This window comes from Notamacropus eugenii, chromosome 2, assembly GCF_028372415.1.
Source record: "Notamacropus eugenii isolate mMacEug1 chromosome 2, mMacEug1.pri_v2, whole genome shotgun sequence".
NCBI lineage: Eukaryota > Metazoa > Chordata > Mammalia > Diprotodontia > Macropodidae > Notamacropus > Notamacropus eugenii.
This window is the reverse complement of record NC_092873.1, coordinates 489,929,428-489,954,424: the sequence shown is the minus strand read 5'-3', so window position 1 is coordinate 489,954,424 and position 24,997 is coordinate 489,929,428. Positions and strand designations below refer to the sequence as shown.

General features: G+C 38.9%; 1 protein-coding gene across 13 annotated transcripts in view; it reads right to left on the bottom strand.

Moving 5' to 3' along the window:
• The window catches only part of ADGRL2 (adhesion G protein-coupled receptor L2), a 226,445-nt gene extending 202,377 nt beyond the window's left edge, over positions 1-24,068 (bottom strand). For 2 of the 13 annotated variants that reach the window (XM_072648845.1, XM_072648841.1), the window contains exon 1: positions 21,931-23,025. The gene's annotated coding sequence lies outside the window, so the exon portion shown is untranslated. The other 11 variants (XM_072648834.1, XM_072648842.1, XM_072648838.1 and 8 more) reach the window with 8 other exon arrangements.
• Between the last annotated feature and the right edge of the window lie 929 nt (positions 24,069-24,997).

Here is a 24,997-nt window from a genome sequence, read left to right as displayed (position 1 = left end):
TTAGGGGGTAAATCATGAAGACACTTTGAGTCCTGCCTTAGCTTTTCTAGAGATACTTGTAAATAACCAGTAAAGTGCTTACACGTAGTAGGGACTGAATAATGTCTGTTGAATTAAAGATTTACTTTTAATTTAGTCAACTAAATTTATGACAGCTCTCCAAGACAGTCTCCAAAAGCACTAATTCAACAAATGTCATCATCTATTAGCACATTTGGAGAATGTCCAGAGTACTGAAAAGCCCAGCCCAGGAGAATTACAGATGTGAGGAAGAAAGATTTGGGAAGAGGAGGAGTGGGAAGGAGGAGAAGAATTAGAAATAATTGTATTCCATTTAAGGAACATCCACAGTCACAGCATCATAGCTAGAAGGGATCTGGAAGGCCACTAAGTCAATCTTTTAAGGCTAGATTCCAAGTCCAATGTCCTATCCACTATACATATCATGTATAAAATTAAAAACAGCAGATAAGTAGTCCCTGAATAAAAAGCAAATGAATAGAATAGAAAGAATCATAGATTATGCTCCTAAAATTGGCCCTAATATGTATTCTTATTTTTCATTTTGGCATAACAGAGGAAAAAGAAAATAGGAGAAAGGTGGGTTAGGCCCCTGTTTTAGAATAAACCTTATGTCTATATAGTAAAGAATATTTAAAACAACATGAAATAAATTTAACATGAAAGAGATTAAGTAATAAAGAATGTGAGAAGGTCACTCAAAGACCAATGACCAGCTTTTATTGGATTTCCCTTCTTCTCCCCAATCTGACCTGACACCTGTCCTCCCCAAAGACAGTAACTTCAAGCCTTCTCACTGGCTGTCCTCCACACCCAAAACTCTCTCTCTCCTCATCTCTGCCTCCTAGACTCTCTAGCTTCCTTCAAATCTTAACTGAAGACCCATCTTTTGCAAGAAGTCTTTCCCAATCCTCCTTAATCTTAATGACTTCCCTCTGAAACTAATCCTAATTTATCACATAACACGCACGCGTGGAGACACACATTAAATATCATATATATACATAGAAAGCTATCTTCTTTGTACATAGTTGCTTGCATGTTTTCACCCTTGTTACACTCCTAAGAACTCCTTGAAGGGGGAGGGGGGGGGTTATTTTTGTCTTTCTTCTGTAGCAAAGTGCCCAAGACACAGTTGGGTGCTTAACAAAAACCAAGCTGACTGAATGTCTGGGTGGATCTATTATACGTTCTATGTACAAAACCCTTCAAATCATCTAATAGGATGTTCTATTTTCCAGGGATCCAGTGCTACAGAACCCTGACATGAAGTCAAAGGCATTTACATGTGGAAGACAGTCTAAGTCTACAGTTAGTCTCATCAGTTTAAATTGCTGTACTGAATTGAATACTTCCCTATAGTTCTGCTCCCTACCTCTGAACTCTTGGCTGCCTCAAAAACAGAAGAATATGAATAAATGTTTCTGGTTTTGCTGGAAACACTGGATAATCTAAGCATCAGAGACATATTTTGTTGAATTAAATGGTGGATTTTCATTTAATATTACAGTGACTATTTTTACATGCATGAGGGGAATGGAACCTAAACCTTACCATGGCTTAGCAAAGTTTATTATTAGTTTTATTATAATAGTTTTTGATATTAAATTGGGCATACAGGTGCTTTCTGCATTTAGCACAACTATGGGCTAACTGATCTTATAATTCCCCTTCCTCAGTATCACCAAACAGATACCAGCTTAAGAGAAATGAAAAGCCCATGAGAAAATTCTGTAACTTTGTTTCTAAATTTTTGAAGGCGAGAGATTGAACCTGGAAATTTTTAGCAATTTCTATAAAAGTGGCAAGTAGTTTGGGGAATTACAATGGAAGACATTAGATGAAACACAAAAACTTCAAAGGGATAGCAAACTAGGAAGACAGAAAGATGTCTAGACTTGGAGGAAAGCAGGAAGGGACACACTCAAGGCTAAAGCTCTCAAGGTTAACATTTGACCTTGATACGTTTAAGAAACTGCTAGTGATATGCTGAAAATGACCTTCAGGAAGGAACTGTATCTAAACAGCTCTGAACTTCTATAGGGGTATTCGTTAATCATCATGGCATTAGTATAACATAATACCATCATAAAATAATTCACTTTTAGACAGATTTGGATATGCCATGGTCAAATCAAATTTCACTGAACATAACAGCTATAAACAGTTAAATTAACTTTTTACAAAGAAAGACAATAAGACAGATTCTCCAAAACTAGCAATCAATCCAAAAGGGTTTCCAGATCATGGCTATAATCATAAAATTTTAATAGCATTTGCATACCTGTATTATTTATGGATAAATACATAGAAATTCTTAGTCATTTACCAAGAAAGAAAGAGCATGTTGTTTTATCCCAAAAGCAACATGTTCTTTCATCTCAAACTCATAGATAATAACTCAATTTCTATTTCTGCTACCCACTAGTCAGGCCCAACATATACATACGCAAGGGTTTCTATTTTATCTGGTTCAACATAGACTGTCAGTGAAATTAGCCAGTTTCATCTTTAAACTGAATGTGTTTGTGAAAACCAAATGTCTGTAAAACTGATATAGATATAAGAACTCTTGCCATAATGTATATTATAAATGTAAAGACATTTTTGTCAAACTGTACCCAAAATATTTAAAATATTTTAAAGAATGCTCAAGAATTTCAAGAAATGCCCAGGTCAACAACAAATCCTCTAATTATTTTTCCTAATTGTGAAGTGAATAATCATTCACATAACAAATATCTCAATTTACAAAAAATAAAAAAGCCCAAACTCACAGGGGATTATACAAGAAATGTGTGCACTTCCTTCACATACTGTTTTAAAGAAATGCTAGACAGAAGGAGAGATAAGACGGATGGATTCATGGACAGACAGATGGATAGACAAATAAATAGACAGATCATTTAATAAAAAGTAACAAAATTGACCTTTGGTTTGTGCCCCTATCTGTACTTTTTGATTTTCCTCTGTTCATCTTTGAAAACTATGATACTTCACTTGTTTAAAATCCAAATGCAAAGGTATATTTCATATATTTAAAATACCTGTGATCTCCAAAATAAAATATAAAATCCCATGTTTGGTTTTTAAAACCCTTCATAGCCAGTCACCTTCTTACCTTTCCAGTGTTCTGCCACCTTACTCCCCATTCACAGTCTCTGCGATCCCCTGTTACAAGCTTCCTTGCATAAGACATTCCATCATCTGACCTCATGCTTTTTCACTGAATGTCCCCCAGTTCTCTCCACCTCCTTGTTTCATCTTTCCTGTTCAAGACTCAGCTCAAATTTTACCTTCTCAGTGAGGCCTTTCCTGGTGTCTTATCCATTCCCATACACATCTCTCTCTCTCTCTCTCTCTCTCTCTCTCTCTCTCTCTCTCTCTCTCTCTCTCTCTCTCACACACACACACACACACACACACACACACACACACACACACACACTGCTAGCTCCTTTCTCCCAAGACTACCTCCAATTTACACCGTATTATCATATATGTGTATGCATATATATACATATATACACACATATACATATGTATATGTATAGATAAATGACAGACTGACAGAAAGTTACCCTGTCTTACCTAGTTGTTTACATCTTGTTTGCCCATTAGCCCTGGCTAATCGTGTTTGCCTTTCTTTGTTATCGCCAAGCTTATCTCTCAGTGCCAGCACATAGTAAGCCCTTAACAAATGCTTGTTGACCTGATTTGTTACTATTTCTATGACTGATGCAAACTCACTCCAATTCTTAACTAAACACACTGCAAAAGTAGCTGGGATTGAAAACTCATCATCTACTATACTGACCACGGGATTTAGCTAGACCACAATCCTGACCAGAGAAACATCGCTGGGTCACTACCATAGGCCTCTCCAGCTTGGTAAAAATGACCACGCAACTCCTAAGCAAGTCACTTATTTTGGGTTCACAATTTCTTCCTTGGCAAACGAGGGTGCTGTATGAATCAAATGCTCTCTTGGGTCTCTTCTGGCTACCAGGAATTCTTCTTGCCTCTCAGTCCCACCAACAAGCCTACATAGTAAAATTAAAGTTTATCTGTTTTTAGAGGGCAGAACTAGAAGCAATGGGGGGAAGCTAGGAAAACTTTCTAGATGAGAGCTGGTCAAAAGTAGAATAGACCACCGTGGAAGGTTTTATCATTACTAGAAGTCTTCAAGCTTGAACCCTGCTTGTCAGGGATTCCTTCTGGGACATGCACTGGACCATATGACCACTGAAATTCATTTTAATTCTGATGCCCTCTCAACTTTTTTTATGCAGTGAGTGCCCTTAGACCAAAACATAAATGTTTAAAGCATCTGCCCTTAAAAATGAACTCTCCAAACTAAAAGGCTTAAAAGACACAATTTAACACATGAAGTATGAAAGAAGTACAGGTGTAAATTCCTAAAAATCTACAAACTGAGGTGCATTTTAACTTCAAAGACAGAAAAAAGTGGCACGTTGAATTTTCAAATATTCAAAGTTCATAATACACATTATACATGCATATAAGCGAAAACATGAAATGTATGCACACAAATACACAGCAGATAAATTGTGTGTATACTATATGAGTGTTTGATATACTGAGTTAAGAAAAATTTTAAAAATTGTGTTATCAATACCTAACACAGCGGCACACAGTAAAAGCTTCACATTTGTAGAATTATCCCAAAATTACAACAAACATTCAACTGGATATTTCACATGGAACAATACTTGCGTATGGCAGATTCTCAATGTCGCTCATAATCTCTTCCTGTACTCACACTAACACTATAAAATCTCCTCTGGACTTGACAGAAAGCATCTCCAGAATGAGGCATTTTTAGTAAAATTCTGCATTTTTACAAGTGAGGTATTGAAGTCTCTTTTCTAAAAGCAAGACAAATTTCAGCAAAGCCATACCAACCTAACTGCAAAATTAGCAGAAGACTATTTAAGAGAAAATAGGGGAAAAGATAAAAGTCATGAAGACAATTGAATTCCGAACCAGAATTTAACCACTTAGGCAATGTGGAGATTTGTGGCTAAATTATTTTCCTAACTTAAATCTAGTCAAACAAATTCTAAGCCTGAGTGGAAGGGCATACATTAGCATACCAAGAAATAGGCAATGTCAAGGTCAAAAAAGGCAAAAAAGAAAGCGGCCAAAGATCTAATGTATTATTTCTATGAGAGCGTAATCTGGTTGTGTTTTTTTTTTCCTTAATCCTACCTATAATCATTAAGGTTTCAACATTTTAATTTAATGTATATCGCCTGTCATTCTGTTCTTAAATTGAACATAATTTAACTACAGTAATACAAAAAAATCCCCAAACTGTCTATCCCTTAAAGTGTTTTCATTAAAAGAAACATTTTATTTCTGAATTGAGAAGAGGGGGAAATAGCCAATTTTTTGTATGAGAAGATTATAATAGTGGGGAGAACAATAATGGCACAAACATAAAGAGATTAAAATGGTAGCTAACAAGAAATATTTTTATTGGGGGAAAATATCAACTAAGAATTTTCATGCTAAATAATAACATAACTTTCATGTGGATGAAATCATTCCGTACATTATGTAATGGGAAGAATCATTAGTTCTTTCAAGGCAGTTTTAACACAATACTAATTACTACAAAAACAGAATAAAAATTATCATTAGATAATGATTCCAGCAAAAACTCTCTCTACCTATAATCTGGATGCTACAACAGAAAAAGTAAAAACTGCATGGGAGAAGGAGGAAAGAAGGGATATCAAAAGAAATTTACATGACTTCTTAAAAACCAAAAGGCCTTTAGCCACCAATTATGACAAGATTAACCCAGTGCCACTATTCTTCAAACATCAAAAGAAAACATTACTCCATTATTTCAGAAGAAACATGACAAATATTAGTGCTACATAGGTTAGAGTTAAACAGGTGTTCTTAGAAGAATTTAATTAGGCAGAATAATATTAGAAAAATGTCCCTTTCATAATATCTACAGTGCTATAAATAGGTAGGTATGTGAAAACCTATCTATAGTCTTCAGAAATGCAAGGCAAATCCATTTAATAAGATTAATATGAATAAATGAAGTATGTATTTTAGTTTAATTCTCAATTAAAAATTAACACAAATGATTGTCCTAATGTCAGTTATGTTATAGTGAAGACTGCTTTGCTGTATGGGGTGAATTAGAGGCAGTAACTAAGGTCTCTGTGCTTGTGTGTTCTATAGGTAAAAGCTCTGTCTTGATTTTCATAGAAATCATTCTGCACTAATACTCCAAGATAGTCTTCCTTGTATATACTCAATAAGGAATTGTTACGAAGTCTGAATATACTGGCGTGTGAAATTACCCCCTAACAGGAAATTAATTAAGAATTATAGCCAAAAAAATTATTCACTATGATTATGAAAATGTCAGGAAAAAAATCATACTTCTTAAATTCAGTCAATAGGCATCTATTAAGAACCTACTATGTGCCAAGCTCTATTGAAGGTTCCAGAGATACTAAAACAAAAATTCAAATGTCTATTATTTGATATACATTAGAACTGTCAGAGATTTGTATCTATCCATGATATTTCAGCTATGAGTTTGGATGTATGTGTGTAATTATTATTTACCAAAGGAAAAAATGTAACTGACAGAAATATCTCTTGTATTTCAGAAGGAAGAAAACTATAATCTGTTATAGTTTTTCATTCTGAGACATGAGAACAAGAATTATATGTCTTGGCAACTAACTACAACAAAACTAATCAAAACCAGACAGAACACATTAAGGGGGGGGAGGAGACTATTAAAATAAGTAAACCACAAAAATATATACTTGACCATTAATCAGGGACTATAGGAGGTTGACTTCTCTTATAAAAGTCACTGTATTATTTACAATTCTAAGTCACCACAACATTACAAAATAGTTTATAAGTACTAATCACCCTAAATTACTATGAAAAATTATAATGTTAGAAAAGAACTGTTGGAAATGATTTTTTTTTAATATTTTAATGTACTACAGCTGTATCTGAATCCCATGGACCAAAACCTACAAAGATTCAAAGTATACTTCAAAATGTTTCACTACCCCCAATCTTTCATTATGTAGATTATTTAAACATTACCTAAAGATAATCGTGGATACTGCAGAACTGACCTGTTTGTCAAATAAGTACATTTCTGTCCTCCTACACATGGTAGAATGAGAGAACAAAAACTCCAGGCCAAGCTGACTCTACTTGTGCTCCTATAGAATGCTTACAACAGTCTTCAAGTCCATGTGAAACTATAATTCCCAAATTTAAAAATCTACTGGGTATAATTAGAATATTTTCTTCAACATCACATATTTGTTTTGGTGATCTCAGTGCAAATGATACATAGAATATTAACTATTCGAAATTATATAAAGCATCCACTGTTCTGAAATTGCAAACTAAGTCCCAAAAATGGATCAATTATTGAATACCTCACATTCTATAAAATCAAAAAACTATAAAGTTCAAGTAAAAGATCAGATTTTGCACCATCAATGGTCTGGTTCTTTCCATTATTTTGATGTATTACATGAAGCATTATTTCCTTAAATATTCTATTTAATTTATGGAGAGCTTCTCCATTCATATTTTAAAGTTTTGTTGTTTTTGCTTCAAACAGAGCACATAGACAGCAAATACTATATTATATTCTCATTTCCAGTTTCTAATGGAGCAGAATCTAAGGGTAGATGTCTTACACCTCTGGTTCAGGAATGTATCTGCATGAGATGATTTCCTAAAAGTGACCTGTTGTAAAAGACTATAAATATAAAAAATGATTAGGTCTAATAAATTCATGATTAGATTTGAGCTTTCTGTCAACTTTGTCAAAAAGGCAAAGTGACACATAACTTATCTGCCCTATCTGTAAAGGAAGAAAACAAAAACAGCACTGTATCTATTCTGAATGGCTAAGATGATTCTGTATTCTTTACACTCCAAAAGTAACAGAAAATTTTAAAAGCATAGTAACTAATATATTTTTGATTTTCTCTGAGAGTTCATAACATTTAATCTGCAGATTCTCAACTTTGCATTCTAAGCACACCCTGTTATAAATATATAAGTATATATAGAAATACACTTCCCAAATTCCAACTCTGAATCACCATAATACTTATCTGATTACAAGATTCTTTTGATAATTTCATATTCTTAGTTTACAGAATTCTGAAAGTCATGTTGTTTTTAAGTATGGCTTTTTTCAAGTTTGCAACGTATTTTAAGAAACATAAACCTAAGTCTACATTTATAATACTTTCTAATTTAATTTGGAGTGGATATATAAAATTATCTATAGTAGATTTATAAGTTTAAAATTATTAATCCATGTAAAAATGCATTTACACATTTTATAGAGAAAAACCCTGTCTACTGAAAAAGAAGTAATCATTTTGCATTCTCCTCAAACTATATAAAAAAATCCTTTTACTCCTATATAGACTTGATAATACATGAAAATTCATTCTACTTAAATATCATCGGCACAGATGAGCTGAGAACATAATCAGATTAGTTTTTTTAATAATTTCTTTTAATTCTAACAGTGTTCCGTTATGAAGCTTTTATACAGAATTAAGAACAAGGGTCTGGGTAATTTCTGATGGAAAATGGCAAAACCAAAATGACATTTAAGTAGTATGCAACTAATTTCTTTGTCGTAAGTATTTCTTTAGAAAATTAAAATACAAAATAATTTTATAGCAGAACTAAAACATGGGGGGAGGGAACTTTTCATTGAGCTATTTTTTATAAGAGCTTTCCAATGCTATTATCATTAATACTATTATTTAAAATAGCCATCTCCTACCTTCAAGTTTGTGAAGAATTCTTCCTAGCTGGGTGTTTCCCCACATCCATGCAGAAGTTACATGGACTTTCTGATACTTATGTGCTCCCTGGAACAGTCTGACTGGACTGAATATTCAAGTAATCCTTACCTCACAGTGAGGTGGAGGGGAGGACTGGAAGAAGGAGGAGAAACGAGCTGGGAAGACCACTTTCTATTCACTGCTCCACATTTCTTTAGGAAGAAACAAGTTAAGGTATCACCATTTATCCCAATACTTTACAAGCAAATGTTGCAACCTCACAAGGCCAAGTACCCATCAAAATCTCTATGCAAAAGTCGGCATTTGTATATTTCTTTATAAAACATACCATCCTAATCCTATTGGAATGTAATTGCTGTGGCTAATATTCTTACCCTGTTATGAAAATACTACACATAAAATGTAGTACTGAGTTGTTAAGATAATACATGATCAAGCTGTGAGCGGGTAATACCGATACAATAGACCTTGCCAATACCATAAATCTCTTTATTAGACAACAACCTATTAGAGGAGATCTACTTAACTGTTTCCCTACTTAGAGGGCCATTTGGTGTAACAATAACAAGCTGACTTTTCACATTAGTAAGGATTAGCCAGTATAAATAATAAATTGCCACTGAGATGATGTTCATTAAGACAGGAGAAAAAAAAAACCCTTTCTAGGTATTTAAAAAAGAAGCTCAAAATATAAAGTCGACATAGGTCTCTGATAAACTAAGTGAGGAAGGGAGAAATCAGCATCTACATATTTCCCAGGACTTAAATGTGAACCTATTTGTGAATACTGGTTCCATTTTATTTAATAAGACTAAAAAAAAAAAAAAAAGCAGAGCAATTAAAATATACAAACAAAAATGCCAGAATTTTTGTGAATACTTAGTCAATTGTAAAATGTCTTACTCGGTACTGTAATTAATGTGAAATATTTTTTTCAACAAAAATACTTTAACTCTTTTAGTTACCATTCTTTTGTTTTCATCACATCATTCTTTCACTGATAACAGCTGCCTTTCACTTCCCTAGAAATTAATCCAATGGTCCAGGGGGTGGCTACATTTCTTTTCCCTTCCCCATTCATTCAGCAGTTTGCTAAACTGTTTATTGCTGGCTTTTAACGGGTAGTTTATGCAGTTAAGTGTTACTGCCCTAAATTGTCCCATTATCGGGAGTAAGTCATTAATCCAAAGTGATCTGTTGATTTGTTGTTGTTGTTTTAAACAAGCATTTACCTTGCATCTGTAAGCAATCTAATGAAGATCTATTAGTTAAATCTTGAGAAACTTAATCCACGCTGGTCCTGTGTGCAGGTCTGTCAAAAAGACATCTTACATCATCTGGAAAACTTTCTAGTAAAACTTTGCTGCCAGTGGACAAAGGATGGCTCTGTAGCCAATCTTTCTTCCTGAAGCTGACATAACTATTCCAAAATCATTCCATCAACTATTCCATGCAGATTTGCAACTGCCCCCCCCCCGCCTTTTTCAACTGTATGTTTTGGACACTTCATCTTTCCAGTTTTGATCTCTTGAAACTAAGAATATTTAATCTAGAAAAACAATATATTATAAATAATTGTGGTCTAGAATATCTATTTTTTTCACTATCATTTGACTACTGTCACTAAGAGCTTTAAAAATTCTCTCCCTTGGAATAGCATTTCTCAAAAACATGGGAAAGAAATATTTTTAAACGAAGTTAAATTTTTCCAGAATCAAAGTATCAACTTCCAGAGGTCCCTGATTATTTTATCTCATATACAAGCTCCCTCTGCAGGTAACAAAAAGGGTTAGCAAAAATATGAGGGAAACATACAGGTAGTAGCCAGGATAAAAAATTTCTATCAAACGGTCACCGTTTGATAGAAATTTTCTAATAATTAGGTAATGAAAACAAGTTCTAGTAAAAAAAATTCCTTAAGGCATTTAAGGCTGGCTCTCCATAACTGTGCTTGTCATTGCTGTTTTCTCAATGGTAACAAGGGGATAATGAAAGTATCCATCTCCTATGCTAGTTGTGAGGTTTGAAGAGATCATACTGGTATAGTAGTGTCTGATACAAAGTAGGTGCTAAATTAAAGCTTATTCACTTTTCCTTCTTGTCCTTGAGCTGAGGGAAGGGTTAAGTCAAAGTCACTCAAAAGCTGCTCCCATACAGTGAATTTATATGGAAAAGAAAACACTACTCCGCTCACATAGAAAGCTGGAAGCTGCAAGACAGACCACCCAAAACAAGAGGGAACATCCAAGTTTATCTGATTCACCTCAAAAATCACAAAATAAACAAGGATGCCACTCACAATTTATGGCCAAAAACAAAAGGGAAAACCTTTACGTTTTGAATCACAAAGTTACTGAAGAAACGTTGAAAGAAAATCCAGAACAAGAAAACTATACAATTCACATTTATCCCATTAAAAAGCAAAATCTGATTTTTACAAGTCTTGACTTTACTCTTCCTGGCATGTTTTCAGGGTTAGGCTTTTGTCTTTTACAGTGAAGCCTCTGCCAACAAAAATACTACAGATACATCTGACAATTTTTTTTTTATTTAAATTAAGGACATATAAGTTACTTCTGCAAGTGAAGCATCCTCTGCTTCTTAGGTTATGTCTGAAGATCTGGGATATATTCGGATTCTGGTTCGTTCATTCTGTTCTCCAGAGGGATGCCATTTTTTTAAGGACAAAAACAAAGCAAAGTGAAACAATAAAAAAATTTAACAAATATGTCAAATTAGAAAATTTGAAAATAAAATAGAAAAATAGAAAATAAAGAGCACCTCAAAAGGCAAATCCCATAACAAACAGTGAAGAAGGATGGAAAGATGGAAAAAGGAAGAGATGAAGGAAAGAAGGAAGGAAAGAAGAAAAGGATGAATGAATGAAACCAAGCTTTATTTTGCTGGGGATGTCTTTTGCCCTTTAAAAAAAAAAGCTTGAATTTTTTAGGTTACAGTTTCAGGTTAGGTAAAGGCTAATATGCGAAGTTATTTTACAGAGACAGTTTTGGGATCATGATCTACATGTAGCAGATGCCTAAAAGAAGTGAGACAACTCGCTATGTTATTCTTTCTCCATAGGGCATATTGCCCATCCAAGAAGGTCTCAGTTGTAAAATTCTATATTCCTTTAAGACAGCACTGATTTAAAAAAAAAAATGGAGGCTAAACATTAAAGTTCTATTAATGAACATGGAACCAAGGAAAGTAGAATACTATTTTAGAATTGCTATCATTTGCTGGATACATGGATAGGTGAGGGGGATGAAGCACAGTAATCTCACAACAAATTTAAAACAAGAAAGAAGATTCCAAAATTAATTTCTTTATGCTGTGCCTCTTTTTTTCATTAACAGGACATTAACTCTGCCTATTACCTTGTTAAAATACTGTCATACTGAACAAAAAAAAAAAACATTTATGTGCATGGAAGTAAAACAAATAGGAGAATCACACAATGTGATATTTCTCAAAATTAGTTCCTAGGAACAAACAAGGCTGCCTTGGACATCATCTGTAACAAAAATTGAAATTAGAGGAATGTAAGAAGTGCCATGGTATATGGTGGGACGAAAGATGGAAGAATCAATTGATTAAAGACTATGCAACGGATATTAACAGTTTCATAAATCAGTAACAGCAAAAAGGAATAGGAAACTGAGCTCTGTAAGTTGTTTGGGAGGAAGCACGAAATGAAAAGATTTTAGGGTCAGAAGAAGTCCTTGCTCTGAAGTTTAACACTTGTAACCTTGGGCAAAGCACTTCACTCCCTCCCTGCCTCAGTTTCCTCATCAGTAAAATGTGACAGGCGGTTGGATGAAAGGTGGCTAAGATGCCTTCCATTTCCAAGATTCAGTGGTTCTAGAAGGAAAATTAAAGAATAAGAAAAAGAAAGATATTGATAACCTTTTTAATCTGTCATGAAGGACATCTTTTACAAATAAGTGACTTAAGAGAAACTGGTCACTTGCTTTCCTCTTAAGGCATTTTAAACAGAAGCAAGTCTGCATCCTGTCCTGCAAATTGGAGTCAAGAGTTCTTCAAGTGAACGTGACCTAACCAAGGCAGAAATGAAAAAAGCAACTAATGAAATGGTCCATAGTCTTTCTCCAAGTTCACACATTACACTGGGGGTTAATGTTACTTTTAATTTCATGTACAAATTAAGAGTGATTAAATGACTAAGATTACAGGCCTAACTTTTTAAAGGAAAACAGGGCTGTCCTATATAGGACATCTCCCATTCACAACAAAGAAAGAGCTAGTAAAAAAACAAGGTCACCCAACCCTCCTCCAGCTGCCAAGACCCATTTCTGACAGTAATGGGTGTTAGATGATTCTCTCATGTGAAGCCACAGCAATACTCAGGCTGAGGTGTTGACTGATATAACAATACTTTACCAAAGAAAGGCACAACACAGGGACAGATAAATGTGTTTATGTGAACCACAAGCAAGAATGGAGTCTTAAAACAAAATAATGCTCTCGTCTTTAAGATCAGTCAAATGTCACTGTTCAAACTCAGTGCTAAAATATGTATATATCATACATAAAGAGAAACAGAACATTCTGACACAGAAAGGTACGTTTTACTCAATACAATCTGTGCAAGCCATCTTTCAACAAGATGAAATTAAATATCAAATTATTTACTTGACTACTTTCTAAGAGATTATAATGGAATGTCATTCACTCTTTTTCCTTCTTTGCTAAGACTGATAAAATGCAGTTACTTACTAATTGGAGCATGAAAACATTAAACTCCCTTTTTTTTCTCCTATTAAACAAACTATCATCATCTTTAAAGCCACATAAGGGCTTTGTTCATCTCAAGGGATAAAGGGAGAAATTTTAAATGAAATACAAATATTGTTGGAAGAATGTGAAAATTTTAACTTGTATCCATCATTTATTTGACCTGCAGAAACATATCATTTTCATCTTTATTATTTTCACTCTAGTATCAGCTATAAAGAATCTTTTCCAAGCTGCTGAATATAGTTTAAAATAGGAGTAAGGGCCATGTTTTCAGGAAGGTGACTTCTAACTCTGATTAAGGCACCTTTTAATCTGCTTTTTCTATTTTTATTAGAGTACTCTCCCTACCTAAAAAAAAAAGATCCTCAAAAAAAGTGTTTCAGCTTTAAATAGCCTTCTTTTAAGGCAAAAGATTTCAACACTGAAATGTATAGATGGGGGCTTAATCCCTTTGTGTGAATTTTAATGTTTATAATGTACTCCTCACAGATTGGAAAAATCAATGAGAAGACCAACAGGGGCCCATTTTCCTCAGCCCAAGTTCTCTTGTCAGGCCAGGATTAATGCTGTGCTGTGTAGAGGGAGACATTACATTCGGGCTAAAACAGACCTAAATTTTACCCTTAGGCAGAAATCTGATTTAAACAGCTCTATTTGAAGTGACATTTGTCCTCTCTTTTTGACCAGTTTTCCCAGGAATCCCAGAAAGTTGACTTTGTGTCCCAAGAATAGTTCTGTAGGTTGGGTAGAGGGGGGACTTGTTTGTTTTTTTAAAGAGGGAGGGATATAAAACAACTATTCTTGTCCTCTAGTAAATCTGAGACCCAGAATGAATCAACCTGCTAATAAAACAGGTGTCCAGCTATTTTATAGGATAACTTACAGATGCAAGAATTCAAAACTGCCATTTAACTAGATGAGTCAAAGACAGTCAATAGCCTAGAATTTATCTTTTGATTAACAAATCACAATAGATTTAGTTATTCTAAGTAAGAGATCAAGTTGTTTACATTCAAAAGAGTAAAATGTCACAAAAGGTCTAAGAAATGTAATTAATTTTATCTTTTGCCTCTCATTCACAGTTAAAATGTTTAAAATTTTGTTTAAGACTAAAAAGTTCAAAACATGATTAATGCAACCAAATAGCAAAAGTAATCTGAGGTTTGTTGTTTTGAGTTTTTTTAATCATATAATGGTTTGGTTTTTTTACCTGTTCTATAAACTTTTAGGACTTCTCTATAATTCCTTCTGCTTTGGCTTTGTGGGGTTTTTTTTCTTAACTGGGAAGCAAAAAATGTTCTTATAACAAAAAGATACAATAAAACAGTAACTGGGGGGGAGTTATTTGTTTTTTTTAAGGGGGAGTAGGAGTATGTAAAACATAACTATTCTTGTCCTCCAGTAAATCTGAGATATTATTAAAGCAATTTAGTCACTGCTGGCAAGTTCCTCCTAACCAAGGTAATCTAATTTCTGTTGCTTTTCAGCGTAAATTGATTTTTTTTTTCTTTTAGCTGTTCTGGTAATTGAACAAATTTATACAACTGTGATGGGATTTTACTTACCACCACACAATGCATAAAATCCTCTACAAAGACAAAGTATATTACTTCATAAAACTGAATTTTTGTTGTAATTAAACAAATTGTATTTAAACTTGCTTTCTGCCTCCAAAGCCATCAATAACATTTGGCTGCAAGGTACACTTACCTGCAGGGGTTAACCCCAGTGTATTTACTTTTATTTCCTTCAGTTAGTCTGCACTGCTCCTGACTGTTACTGCTTTCTAATAATTTGGGGTAAATTATAAGCTTGTAGAAATAGACTGATAGTAAAAAAAAAAAAAAATCCTGAAAAAATTTCAATTGGAATTTGTGACCCACTGCTTGATTTTATTCCATAACTACCTCTGCCAAAATTTAAAAATCTAATAATGAGACCTTTTCTTAAGGAATAGTCATGCACCTTCAAATGCTAGTTTACTTCTTAATATGAATATACTACTTTTAATATTTGCAAAGTAATAAAATTTCCCTAAAGAAAGAAATCATGACCGGTTTTGACTGTTTTAATTAAAACTGGGAAAATGTCAGTTTCATATTGAGGAACACGGAGGGACACATTATGCTTATTCCTCTTACTATAATTTTAAGTCAATGAGGATATGATTACTTGAAGTTTTCATTTGCCTTTCAAAAATGATACATATCCTTATTCTAACCAAACCACTCCTCCAAGCATTACAAAAAACAAAAAACAAAACAAAAAACAGGTTCAGATTCTTATTTTAAAGGGCCTCCATAATCTTTAAGCAAATCTAGAAAGTAGATCTGGAAAACAAACTCAATTTAGTCTAATTATATCAATCTAGAAGATTAAATCCTCTTACCCAACCTATGAATCTCCAAGAATTGTTTTGAGAGAGATGAACACTGGGTGCGGCTGTAAAGTTAGTAATTAATGTCAGGTAAGAGAAAAGGTATCCAATCTATGATTTCAATCTAACTTCTGAATAAGAATAATTGAATGAATCATTCTCCAAAAGCTTTAGAAAACAGTTATCTATCTAGGATATTTCAATAAATTTTGCAAATGGGTGTTACCTAAAGTATGAACAAGATTTCAGTTTTATACCAGATAATAGCTTATTTTACACATTAGCTGGTAAAGTCATTAATACCTATTTCAAAGTTCTTAGCTTAAAGCTCTTTTTCCATCCTCTTTCAAATGATTATGCTAATTAACAAAATGCTTTAAATTAAAAAAAATATTCTAGGTCGTATATTTGAAGTTCTCTTTATTTTGAAAAAAAAAACACCCCATTTTCAGTTTTTACACCAAATTTCTCTACAAAAAAATGGTAGAAATTCTTTTTCTTCTAACTGTGAAACCTGGGCTTTTCCTTCAACCCTCCCATTCAGACACAGAGGACTGTCATGATGTCAAGTGCACCTGAGCATCCTCAGCAACTTTACAAATTGCAATTTCCCAACAAGGCTGATTCTCGCCTCATCATTTTTATTTAGGTTTTCTTTCCAAATATCATTAAATTGAAATATTTAAACATAAAGACAGGATGGAGGCAAGAAATTTTATTTAAGTAAAAATATTTTTTTTTTCTCAATTGGTTCTAAGTGTGTTTACCTCTCAAGTGAAAGGCCACACTTTGGCATAAATTATCATGCATTCTCTCAATCATAAATTGTATCTGCCAAAATATGAGGTGTTATTTGAATACTTAGCTATTTCCAACTCATTACATTTTTTAAAAAATAAAAGTTACCTTACACCAATGCCTTTGAAAGGCAATGTTTTCCAAACAGAATTTTTATGAGTTTTGAATCCTTCAAACCAATCTTTTTCACCCTTCTTTCTTTCACCCCCAAAACCATACTACCTATTTGATTTCAGGACATTAAAAGCTAGATCCTTTATAAGTGAAATATGAAGAAAGTATCTATAGTGATCCTCCAAAATAGGACTCTAATCTCTAAGTAAACTGGTTTTTAAAGCTCCCCTTCTTGCTCATTTTAAGGAAGGGAAACACCCAGAAGACTGGTGTTAATGTCTCTGCTGATTGTGAAAATTGCAGTCAGAAAAATTCCAACTGCTCGCTTTAAATGAAGACTTACAGTGTTACATGTGAGATCTGTATCTTTACACAGGTTTTTATAACATTTGAAAGTGTTATTGTCTGCTTTGATGTCAGCCCATTAATAAGTGGCAAGTCAAAAGCCAAGGAAAATTATATTTATTGGAAATTCTCAAGTCAAAACCTGAAGTAATTGGTTTGTCCTACCCCACATGATTCAATAGCCTGATTTCCCCAACTACTAGCTCCCAGAGCTATCTGTGGCTCTAAATTCGTTTTCCGTTGCCAACACATAGTAACCCACAGTGATTGAAAAAGGCAGCTGAAGTACTGCTGCTGCACATTAATTTTTCTCTAAGTGGTCCAATTTTGTCATCTGAATGTTGAAAATCTTCTTTCCCCTGCATTTTACACCTTTAGAGATTTGTCGAAATCAGGATCACCTTCATATAAACTGAAGAGTAACATTTTCTAGACAATTTTTAGATTATCTCTAATAGCTCTAAAGACTAATGTGCTTGCTTTATAGCTCTCTGCATTCAAAGCAGACTAGTTAACAGCAACTTAAGTGTGATAATGGCAATCCCATCAGTGTGTGCCTTTTATACCACAAAAAGGTAGTCCTTTAGACAACAGAGGGGAAGCAGGTAAATTAACTCTTTAAAATTATTTCAGGGTAGTGATATACAATCTGAAAGCCACTAAAATCTCATCTCTAAAATACCCTGAAAAAACTGTCACCCTAATGTTATGTAACCAACTACATTTTCCCTCCAAGATTGTTAGACTACACAGCTCAATTTCTTTATTCAATTAAGACAGGGGATTCTTTTGAACATTACCAAAGAATGCCTATTACAATGAGGGCGTTTCAATTTCATGTTCAAAATCAACCAACCATCAAAGGCAAAACTATAAAAAATAAAAAGAGCTTCCAAATCTCAAAAGCTCTAAGAACTCACTTTTTTTTTTTGGCTGAAAATTCCATTTCGTACAAACTAAAAGAAAAAAGAAGAGAGGTTTTCAATTTCTGCCAGAAATCTAAATCAGACAAAAACTCTAGTACCTCCTCCCCCAATCTATGAAGCATCTGTTGTCCAGAAAATGGTCCAAATTACCAAAATATTTTACTTGGGTCTTATTTTATGAAGATTGATTTCCTTTAAATGACTGAAATAGACTAAGTTCCATCTTTCTTCAGAAACATAAGCAAAAAAAATATATAAAGCTGAAATGAGTGAAATTGTGAAATGAATGTGAATGGTAAATACTAGAATGTAAAGATGTAACCTAATTGATGAAGTACTGTGCAAGGCTCCTTGCAGTCCTTAAAGTGCTACAAGTCATCTATTATTGTTACTGTTATAATTACTGCCTGATATCACTGTTAAGACATTTAATCTTAGATACTAACTATCCATTCATATATAATTCCTAAAGAATGGGGTCCTACAGGTATACTCACAGGTGAGGATACATGTAAATTTACTGTACTGTTTATCTACAGGTTTGGTTCAAGATAAAAATTATTTTAATTGAATTGATATTAGCCTTTAATCTTTTTTCAAGAGCCACCACGGAGTTTCTATTGTGTTGGCCTAAATATTAAAGAAAAGTTACCTCAGTTTGGAAACAAGTGTGTTTTTATGGCAACATTTTCATTGTTTCATAGAGTAATTACAAGTTCTTTCTTTCTCAGTCCACTAAAGTGTAGGCCATATCTAAGGTACTAGTTCAGTTAGGAGAGGTCTCCTGGATCTGACTTAACAAAGAGGAGACACCAAAAACCAGGCAACAGTGACTGTCATAGAAGGGCACCCTTTTTCTTGGAACAAACTATTTATCAATAGAAAATAATTGTCTTGCCGATTGCAAGGGCTCCACAGTAATAGACAATGTTTTTCACTCACATAATTACAAAACAGTGAAAGTTCAGAAACATAGCCTGAATCCACCTCCCTATTTTCCCTCTTTACAATTCTCCCTGCCCTTTGGGCCTCTGCTTGGAAGTAAATGGAAGACAGGCTGAAGTTTTCTCAATTGAGCTGAAGCTAAGAAACCTTTGATATGCTAATAGTCCCCTCCAAACGGTAAGAATTCACACTTGCATTAATTCAAACAATTTGTGCAGAATGATGTGAAATGGCACCTCTTTTAGTGGCAAACAACAAAAGGAGAGAATTCGAACGTCTGAACAAACCAAACAACAGAACATTTGTTCTGCAGGATTCTTTCCATCAAGCATAGAATGGGGGGGAGGGGGGAATGTGAGTGGGGTAGAGAAGAGACGGACAAAAGGGAGAAAAAAACAAGCCTGAGTAAGCACCTGAACATAAGATTTTCTTATTAGCACTCCTTCTATTAGAGAAACACTCCATGTAAAGTTACGAAGTTGCCATTTGTCTGAGGAGGAGGATACAGTAAAGGTGTCCCATCACTCCTTAAATATAGTCTCCCTCGCTATTACACAAACAAAAAAGTGCACCATTTCGTAACTCCACCTGAAGTCCATCCAGCAGTTCTGTTTGCCTTCCTTCCCTGCCTTCCAGAACTCGGCACTGCACTGGATTTGGTCCGAGCTATTCCCAACAGGTAATTATTTACCGATCGGCTGTGACTCCCTTTCAGTGGGCAGCTCGAGTCCAGCCCCCGAGCAGCCTCGGTGAGGCCTGCTCCAGGCACAGACTGACAGGCAAATGAATGAACCAACCGCGTCCAGAAGAGAGGGGAGGGAGACGCCGTGCGCACGGCAAAGAATGCAGGGGGGAACGCAAGGCAAGGCAGGCAAAGACAAGGCTGCCTCAGTGCCTGGCTTTTGTAACGGGAACCATATGGTGGCTGCTGCTCAGGCTCGTCCAGGCTCCTTGGAGGAGCTGCTAAGAAGCCTGATCCCTTTCAAGGAGCAGGAGAGCGGCCCCTCTCCCTCCATCCCTGGCAGCAGAAGAACAGTGTGCATAAAGAATAATGCAGCGGCGGGGCCCGCGGAGGAGAGGCGCAAGGGGCAGAGCGACACGAGGGGTTGGGGGGGGACAAGGAGAGGAAGAGGATCGCCCCCCAAAAGTGTCACCTCAGGAGGACCCGCGAGTCTGGGGCTAGCGCTTGGCAATCCAACCGCTACTGCCTTCTCCAGTGCACTAGCCCAAATCCCGAAGTCTGGAGTGAGGAACAAACTTTAATGGTCCCAAGTGCCAGAGCCCGAGCGCCGCGCGCTGCGGGCTGCCCGGGCCCCCTTGGCCAGCCTTGCCTAGCCTAGCCTAGCCTTGCCTTCCTTTCCCGGGCGTCTCGCCCTCGCACCGCCGCTGAAGGGGCACCACAGCCAATTAAGTTCTCCCCAGCCTGCAGCGCCCAGGCCCAGGTGTCCCCCGGCCCAACGCAATCGTCCCCTCCCTTTCCCCTGGCCCGGCACCCTCCAAAATCCAACTCCCCTAGGGCTTGCGGGGCTTTCCCCAGGCCCGCCCCTGCCATCCTGCCCAAAATACACACAGAGATACACACACACACACACACACACACACACACACACACACACATACACACACACACAAACCGAGTCCCCTCTAGCTCATTCCTAAGGGTCCCCAGCAGGCCGAGGCTGCCCCCCAGACCCCGGCGTTAGCCAGACCTCCCCAAGAGGCGTTCTCCCCGCCCGACGCCCCCGTTCCAGCCTCAGCCCCCCCGCCCGGAGAGTTCCCAAGACCCCCCACCCACCTGGGGCAGCAGCAGCCACAACAGCAGCCCGCCGGCCCCCTAATTGTTACCATGCCCGGCACCCGCGCCCGCCCCGACCCGTCCACATCTGGCTACGTTTTCCAGTCATCTTCTCGACACACCAACCAACCAACAACAACCCCCCAAAACCCGCAACAGCTCGCCGTCGCCTGCCTCCCCACCCCCGCCAGTCGGCCGGGCCGCCTGACCCGCTCCCCCCCAATCCCAAGCTCCCCGGCCTCATTCTCCATCCCACCTTCCTCCTTCCTCCGGGGTCGTCCCTCTCCAGCTACTTACTGGCCAGGATTAAGCGGTGCATGCACTTTGCAGAGCCCGTCCGAGCCAGCAACTCTGACCAGGCGGGTGGGGGGGGGGGGGGAGTTATCCTCCCGGTCCCCACTTCCCCCGAGGCCCTCCCACTTACCCCTACCCTGACTCTCCTTCTCCCCTCTCCACACGCCCCCCCGCTCACTTCCTCCTACCCCCGCTTAATGGGGGGGGGGCTAGCATCCTTTACATCCCCCCAACACACACACACACACACACACACACACACACACACACACACACACACACACACACACACACACGCTTAAAAAAGAAAAAACAACCCTGCGCACCCAATCCGACCCCCAGCCCCGTGATTTATCCCCAGCGCACAATCCTCAGATCCAGGAAAAAAAACAGCCCAACGGCTGGGGCCGAGGAGTTTTTCCTTTCCTATTGATTTCCAAAAGGGACGCAGACAGGATCAGGGGGAGGGGGAGAAAAGCCGAGAGTGAGTCCCGGGTCTCACCCTTGCCCCGGGCGAGCATAAACAAACAGGCGAATCTAAACTAAGCCCGAGCTCCCACCGCAAGGGGGGGGGGCGGGGGGGGAGTAGAGGGAGGGAAGGCTCCGACCCCTAAGAGCGGAGGCGAAAAGCAAACAGGTATGGATGGAAGCTCTGAAAGCAGCACATTGTTCGCAGCGCGCAGACCTTACCTCCGTCTCGGGAGCCAGACCCTGGGGAGATCGGTCCATCCACCGGGGGAGGCGGGTGGGGAAGCAGCTCGGAGGGGAGCCTGGAGGTGATCCGGCAGCGAAGGAGGGGAGAGGGCTTCGGCTTCAGCCGGAGAAACCGAGGCTGGATGGGGAGAGTGGGGCGCGGGAAGTGCGGAGGCTCAGTCCAGCCGGGAAGCACGAGTAGTCTGGAGTAGGGACCAGGGGAGGCAGCTCTGCGGCTCGCCGAGCTGGGACACACACATACACACACACTCGCTTCGGCTCCTTCTTCTTCTCCTTGTCCTTCTCCTTCTCCTCGTCCTCCTCCTCCTCCACCTTTTCCTTCTCCCAAGCAGCCAGCGCCGGGCGGCTACTGGGGTTAAGTCAACATTTTCCTGCAGTTTCCAAGACGCCGCTCCGAGAAAGGATTTTACAAAAACATAACCCCCCCCCCGACCACTCTCTGTCTTTTTTTTAAAAAATGCAAAATCAAGCCCCCCAAAAACGGGCGGGGGGAGGGAGATGAGGGGTGGTGGTAGATGCCAAGCCAAATCAGAGGTGAGGCGACTTCGGAGTCCCTTCTAAGCAGGAGATCGCGGGAGGGGGGACCAGGAGAGCCACAGCACGACCAGCAGGGGCCAGCTCAGTTTGGTGAAGCGAAGCCCCCTCCGTCGGTCGTCGGCCTCGACCTAATTTACATCTCCCTCGAGGACATGCTGGCCTCTGGCAGGAGACAGTCGCCAGCCCTCCTCGCATTTCTCATCTTCTCTCCCGAAGCTGGTGCTGCTGCCCCATGAAAGGCTGAAGACCAGGAATCGAGCCCAGGAAAGCCAACAGTGAAATTCAAAAAAAAAGAAAGAGGGGGGAAGGAAAAATTCTAATACACGCAACCCCACACAGAGGAAGGGGGGAAATGCCCCCCCCCCCGACGATCCCAAGGAATTCTGTGACCAGCTCCTTATTTCGCTCCAGCACCTCCGTGTGTGAGAGGAGAGAGGGAGAGAGGGAGAGAAAGGCAGAGAGGGGGAGAGAAAGAGGGAGAGAGAGAGACGGGGGAGTGCTAAGTCCTGACACAGACTCTCCACAAGGTCTGAACTGGAGTCACCTCCAGCCTCCTCCTCCTCCTCCAGTCTCCACCTCCCACCCTCTGAGTTCAGCTAATCATATAAACATATTATCGTGTACAGCGGCAAAGGACAAATCTCTCCCTCCTGATTTTTCCAGCAAGGGGCTCGGGCAAACTCAAAAGAAGATTACAGGCAGCTAAGTACCCAACGTGGAGCAGATAATCTATAAGTCAATGCCACCCAATGACCATTTTCCACTCCATTGGAGCAGCTGCTGCTGCTGCTGCCGGGGGTGCCTTAGCTTGACTGGGGGGGGCGGGGGCGGACAGGGGGGGGGGGAAGGGGAGGAGGGCCGAAGGGCGACACTTACGGGGCTTGAGCCGGCTCTGGCGGCGGCGGCGGCTGCTGCAGAAGTGGCGGCGGCGGCGGCCGCAGCCAGCCGAAGCGGCCCCGGCCCGCCGGAGCCGCGGGAGGACAGGCCCCGGCGCAGCCGGCGGAGCTGCCGCAGGACTTGTCCCGGGGGCGGCGGCGTGGGGCGCTCCCCCTGCCCCCCGGCCCCGCAGCGGGGACTCCGCGCCTCTCCTGGCCGTCCCACCCCGGACTGCCCCGCTTCCCTTGCGCGCTCGCACGGTTGCTTTTGGGTGAAATTCTTTTATGCCGGGCACCGGGTGAAGGGGGTGCTGGAGAGCCCGCCCCGCGCCAAGCCGGGCACAGCCGAGGGCTGCTCCGGCCTCCTGGGCTCCCCCAGCTCCCCAGCTTTCTCTGCTCCTCTTCCCCGAGACTTTCCTTTGGACACCCCCGTGCCCTCCCTTATCATCCCGCCATCCCCCCGCCACCTCCGGGTCGGGACTAGTGCTGGGAGCTCCAGGCCCCCGAAACTTTTCGTTTTCTTCCCCCGCTTCCTTTTGTGTGTCTGGCTGCCAGGACAAAGGGAACGTACTGTGGCCGTGTGTGCCCGGGTCGGGCTCCAGCGCGAGCTGCCCGAGCAGGGGACGCCCGGGGCTTGATGGCATCTGGATACCTGAGATTTCCGGCCAGCTCCTTCATGAAAGATAGATATTTTTTTAATCACGATGACTTTTTTTGTCCTGCAGTGACGCAGAGCCGGCTAAACTCTGCCACTGTGGACCATTTTTCACTGAAGTGCTGTGTTTGTTTCTGATTAAACCCACCAGGATAAGCAAAGGAAGGAAAAGAGACTCCAAGGCGCTTGGCTCTCCTAGGCATTCAGCGCTGCCTGGGTTTTTTTCTTCTGGGTCTGTTTCCTTCATTTCCTTACATTGAAATTGCTCTTGCTCTTGTCCGCTGAACACGTTTCTGTTAGCAGTGTCAGCAAACAGTCCAACCCCACAAGCCAGGGACCCAGACTGAAGTGCACAGGATAGGATATGGCAAATAACCCTTGGAAAACAAAATGCAAAGCACACTTTCTTTGTGCATTTGGGAAAGAAGTCAAACCTTGATTTTTTTTTTGTTTCAAAATGACTGAGTTTTTAAATAAAATCGTGAAGTGAATAATAGTTTCAAGATGTATTTGGTAATAATTTACCTGGTTCTAAGTGATGAAATGTGGCCATGTATTTTGGAATTTATTTTAAAGAAAAACTGACTGCCCCAAAGCTCTAACAGTACTTAGGAAGTATACTTCGGGTTAGTTGCCTTGTTCCAAAAAGAAGATATATAATTGTGTATATGTACACATATATATATACACATATATGTTATTAAAACTTCATCCCTATGGGTACAGCCAGTCTTCACGGTTGAGAAATCATTTCAGACTACAATGTGTTCAGCAGTTATTTTCAAGTTTAGCTCATAGGGTGTGCATCAGACACCAAAATTCTAAATATCTACAATGCTTTGCGGATAGTAGGTGCTTCACAGATGTTTGGTGAGTGAAATTTATATAACCTGTCACAGTGCCAAATATTTACAGCACCAAGTTGAATGTTATCTACTTTGTCATTCCTAAGTTTATATCTAAAAGTGAACAGAAC